Genomic DNA, 6,007 nt, shown 5'->3' with positions numbered 1-6,007 from the left:
GGCTGAATATAAAATCGAGGTGGTGTTCCCAAGGTGGGTGAGACTTCATACATTGTGGTCCGTGCCTTCATATGGCCAAGCCTGCGTTTCTCATCTGTCCCACAAACCCTAACATTGGAGGATTAATCAGACCGATGGTCACTCACTGTCTGTTCCCAGATTCAGGCAACAGTCAGAGAAGCAGGGCCATGAGTGGGCTGATGACATCGGGATAGTGGCAGGGGGCAGTTAGCGAGTCACTGGGGGTGGGATGATGAAGTTACAAACCTGGTTTGAGCCCGGAGCTCACTGAATCCTCTCTTGGTTTTCCCCACCTCCCTGGCTGCTCCTCCTGTCTCTTTGACTGACCTCCCCACTCCCTGACACTGAGGTTGGTGAGCCTCAGGCTCAGTTCTTACCTCCCTCCTCCTCCTCTTCCTCTCTCTTGCTTTCCTTTGGTCTAAATACCATCTACACACAGGTGACGCCCAAATCTGCCTCTCCAGTCTCAGACTGTCCACAGCTTCAGTGAGTACCTCCAACTGATGAAAGAAGTTTCTAGAAGGCATCTCTCACTTTCATACCGAAAGCAATAATTTTCTCCTCCAGACTTGCTCCTTTCGTTGGTCTTCCTGTCTTGGCAAATGGCGCCACCCTCTACACTGCTGCCCAGACCTCAACTCTGGGAGCCACCCTTCTTCCATCTCTTTACCTCACTGTTCATATGCAATTTGTATCCTGCCGGTTCTGTCCCCAATACCTCCTGACCTTGCTTTCTCCTCTCCAACTCTCCTACTCCTTCCCTCATCTGAGCCACCAAGACCTCTTACCATGAGACACAGCATCACACATGACTGAGAATCATATCTGGGCCCAGACTGCCACATCTTGAATACTGGCTCTGCTGCTTATGACCTGAGTTAAACCTCTGTGCCTCAGTTTACTCAGCTATAGAATGGGAAAAATAATATTTCCCACTCCCAAGGGTCGCTGAAGAACTTAATGTAATACTGACACACAACAAGTGCCATCCCCTAGGGTCTTGGTCTTCAGCTGACCCTCTGACTGCTCCCTCTGCTTCTACTGCCACTTCCTCACAGTCCATTCGTTGTGTGGCAGCCAGGGTAAATGGACACTAAAAAAGACATTACTCCCTTGCTTAACACCCTGCCTGGGCTTTCATTTTTTATTAGAATCAAGCCAACATTCCTTCCTGGGGCCCAAAAGCATGGCCTCCCTCCTGCACTATCTCTGACTGCATCTGTTCCCAGGCCCACCCACCTCGTTCATACCCAGAAAACATGCCATCCATCCATCCTTGTGTTTCCCGCACGCTTCTGTTCCAAACCGGCACACTTCTCTATGTAGAATGCCCCCCTGGCAGTGTTCACAGGGCTGGCTTCTTCCTGTCCTTCAGGACTCAGCCCAGACATCACTTGCTCAGAGGGACTCACCTTGGCCATTTTATTCTGCCCCTTTCCCATTCTCTCCACATCTCTGCTTATTACAGTCAAGCACTTATCATTCCCTGCCCTCCCCCCTGAGGCCTCCCAACTTGGAATCTCATGTCACCAAATTTATTATCCACTAACCCTAAAAAGGTTGTCAGCTCCCCTCCCATTTCCACCAGGCTTTGCCTCCTAAGTCAGTGTCATGCTCCTAATAACACTCTTGTTTTATTCTGGACAGTTTCAACATATGTGTAGACAACATGTCCAGCCCATAGCCTCTTGTTTGGTTCCATGAACTCCACACTTCCATCCAGCCTCAGCCACTCCACCCTTCCTCCCTCCATCACTTCCTTCCCTCCATCACTTCCCTCCTCTCCATCTTTTCCTTCCTTATCTCCCATTCCTTAGGCAGTGATTGCAATTTTTTTTAGCCTCTACCCTTGACTCTCCTACGCTCAAGAGTTGTTGCACTTGCTTGACAATACCACTACCCTGAAATCCAACTCTCTGCCAACTGCATGTAGCTTCAGAAAAGCACAAATCAGATACTGACTGATCCCAGCTTGAATTCGTGACAGGGAAACTCAAGTGGACCTTTAGTGATGTCAAGCACATATCACCCCTGGTCTCCCCACTTCCCCATTTCTCCCCGATAACTATTTCACCAGCTCCTCCTCTTTTCCCAAATCCCCCAAACCTTCCCCCCTTTTTTCCCCTTCCAGATAATGACCTGGCTTTCCACTTGACTAGGAATTGGAAGCACTTTGAGGAAAATTTCCAGACTCTCTCCACCACACCATTCTGCTCTCAAGCATCTGTGTTTACACATTCTGCCTTCCATCGACTCCCTCTAAGTCAGTGGTTCCCAGAGTGGGGAGCTGGATGGCAGCATCACAGTCCCCTGAGAACTTAGGAGCATATTCATGGGCCACATCACAGGCCCATTGAACTAGAGCTCTGGAGGTGGAGCCAGAACTGTTTTTTTAATTAAATTTATCGGGGTAACATTAGTTAATAACAAAATTTTCAGATATACAATTCTGTAATATATCATCTATACATTGCATTGTGGGCTCACCATCCAAAATCTAGTCGCCTTCCATCACTGTATGTTTGACTCCCACTGCCCTCTTCACCCTCCCCCAGAACTCTGTGTTTTAACAAGCACTTGGGTGAATTCTGGTGCACATGCAAGTTTGACAATCACTGCTGGAAACAAACCCACATTTTCATTTTCAACAAAGACCAGCCTTCTGTGCCACGTCCCCTCTGACCTACTCCAGCAAGGACCCCGTCTTTCCTACATCATTAATTTCCCCCCTTTCTATGAGACCATTGCCATCAGCATAGGAACCTGCTGTTAATCATCTTATCTTACCAAAAAGATGGACCCTTATTGCCTGAACAGCTACCTCTCCACCCCCAGTTTTCTGTCCTCTATATAGCAATTCTCATGAAAAGAGCTGTCTTTGTTTAGCTTTTGCTAATTCCTCTCCTCGCACTCTCGCCGACACCCCCTCATTTACTTTCACCTCCACCCCTGCACTACAGGGCTCTTGCCATGGTCATCCAGGACCTCTGCTCTGCGAAATCCAGCGGTCAGCCCTCCCTTTGGTAGGGCACTGCATTTGGCATAGCTGGGACCCTCTTCACCGATGCATTTCCTCACCCCTGCAAGTGTCACCACTACCTCAGTGGGTCACTTCTCTGTCTGCACAACCTTCTGTGCCACCATTACGAGCCAGAAGGAGGGGCTCTGAGCCTCTCCCTTCTTCCCTAGTTAGACCCACTCCCTGGGCAAATTCAACCAGAGTCAGAGCTTTAATACACTCTGTATCAGTTGGGGTTCTCTGGGGAAATAGAACCCAAACAAAATACTCTAAATAAGGTATATACCGGGGTGGGCAAAAGTAGCTTATAGTTGTATGTGAAACACAGAGTTCATTCTTGTATTACTTATTAATTATTGCATTATTTTCCATACAAACGACTGTGAACCTACTTTTGCCCACCCCATACGTATAAAGAGATTGATTTTAAAGAATGGGCTAACACAACTGTGGGGACCAGGAGGTTGGAAACTCATACAGGAGTTGATGCTTCAGTTTTGAGGTAGAATTTCTTCTTCTCCAGATACGAATTTTGGGGAGACGCAAACATTCAGACCATAGTGGAGCGCCCCTCATCCACGACAGTCTACAGAGATGTAAGGAAGGCCAATTTCTGCAAGTTATAATTTCTCATTATCCTCTTCTCCCAGGGTCAGTGGGCCGCGCTTTGCTGGTTTCTGGGAGATTTTCAAATGAACGCTCTGCCTTTAACAGCACAGTATCCAGTTTTCAGATGCTCCCTCCACTGCTCTTTCCCTGTCAACACTAGAGGCTCCTATTAAGCTAATTTCTCCTGGGTGTGCATCCTGGAGCGGGTATGGGAGACCCCACCCACACAGTAAGTAAGTCCTGATCTTGCTGAGATAGACCCGAACACTTGGGCCTCAGAGCAGGTCAGAGAGAGGCCTCTCTGAGTCAAGTCTGGCATCCCTTTAGAACTCGGGGGTCTATCTGCTGCTCGACCTCCAGCCACCAGGGATCTTGCCTTTCCTTCACAACCAGCACATTAACCAGAGACTAAAAGTTGTGCATATTAGAATTCGTGTCTGCCTCATCCATGACTTAAAAACACTTCTAAAGGCAATAAGCCTTTTCTTTTCTTTCTGCTGGAACTAAATGGTGCATTGTCAAGGAAACAGATTCCTACTTATAAAAACATCCTCTGGGGAAAGAAGGAGTGAGTCTTATCTAGAAACCAATGGGGCAAAAGGGCTAAAGCTGCAATAAAAAAAATAAAACTACAAAAAATAAAAATACAAAAGCAGGAAAACCTCTCAGAATGAGAACAGCTGGGGAGGACAGAAATTCCTAAACAAGAAGGAGGTCAAATCCTTGCTCTCTAATGGGCGTCATTGGAGTTGACAGATAGCAGACACTTGTGTGGTTTGCCGTGGCCTGTCCTCTCCTCCTGATGGCTGCGGGGGGCCCGTCTCCTGTCTTCACCAAATTGCTGCAGCCCCATTGCCTTCTCCTTGTCTTCACTCTATTGGCTTCTGAGTACTTCATTAACTTTTAAATCCAGTCGTTTACATGCTTGCGTAGCCTAGTTCCCCTTTATTTCAAAGAATCGTTACAATGTTGTATGTCTCCTTATACATTTAAATCATATCACTCAAGCATCTGGAAGGATAATCTCAATGATTCAACTTGAACTCCTTAGCTATTAAAGGAAGGCAATATGGCCAACAGGCCAAGCTGACCCTGGGAACAGGAGCGGCTCCTGGGAGCATCTGGTCAGCTTGACTGCTGCAGCTGCCTGGCTGGCCTGGAGGACGCCCCAGCCAGCCATCCTTCTAGAACCAGATGGCCCCAAGAGCGTGTCCATCTTAACTCAGCGGTGGGGGCCTGAGTGCTACTTAATCGCCTTTGGACCTGACTCGCCAGGACGTCCTTTCTCATGTACTGCCACACTTCAAACTGCTGAGTAAGGTTTTTGGCCTGATTGCCTCTGGAGTGAAAGTATTGGGTTGGCCAAAAAGTTTATATTTTTTTTCTGTAAAAGACACGTTTTTCATTTTCACCAATAATTTTATTGATTTGGATAGTTTGAGTATGTCGGCTATATCCCTCATCATAGAACGTTGATAGTTCTTAATTTATGTCTCAATTTGATTGCTATCAACTTTGAATGGTCTTACCCAACCGTGGAACATCGTCCAGTGAGAAATCTCTCACCTGAAACTTCGCAAACCACTTTTGACATGTCCAATCAGTCACAGCGCCTTCTCTGTACACTGCACAAATCTTTTTTTATGTTTCATTTGTGTTTTTACCTTTCTTGAAATAATAAAACATAATATGCCAAAAATATTGCCTATTTTCTTCTACCTTCAATATTAAAATGGCTGCACAAAAATTCACTAATTTTGATAAGATTTTTTTAAATGCACGCTCATAGTAACCGCTGTCACAATACAATCTAACAAAATTGTTTCAAATTAAGTTAAAGACAACTAAGGCTACTAGAGCCACCTTATATAAACCTAACAAATTTTTGGCCAATCCATTATTTTGTTTTTAATGAAATAAGATTATTTCACTTTTTCTTTTTTTCTCTTGGTAATTCCTAAGTGCTATAAAATGTGAAGACCTAAACTGTATGTTACCATATCAGAAAGGGCAGAATACTGCTGAAAAATACACAAAGCCAAGATAGACCTCAGTTCACAAGCTCATATTTTAGAATAAATCTTGCACAATTAATGAGGTAATGGACCCACTCAATGCTTGAGTATGTCATCTGGTGGTGAACCCAGCCCCCAGATCCATGCTGCCTGCCTTCAAATCCAGTTCTATCTCTTATTACCTCTGTGACCTTGGGCAAGTGGCATACCCTCTCTGTGCTTCAGTTTTACACCAGCAAAATGAGAATAACAGTAGTTAGGGCATGAGGTTTAAATAAATTAAGAAACAAAGAATATAGGTGATACTAACCATTTTGTGTCATAGAAGGAGCTTCTATGAATA

This window comes from Pteronotus mesoamericanus, unplaced genomic scaffold (genome assembly GCF_021234165.1).
Source record: "Pteronotus mesoamericanus isolate MK-2021 breed Mesoamerican mustached bat unplaced genomic scaffold, CSHL_Meso_final contig_50, whole genome shotgun sequence".
In the NCBI taxonomy this organism is placed as follows: Eukaryota; Metazoa; Chordata; class Mammalia; order Chiroptera; family Mormoopidae; genus Pteronotus; species Pteronotus mesoamericanus.
The sequence above is the reverse complement of the archived record's forward strand: the minus strand, read 5'-3'. Positions refer to the sequence as shown.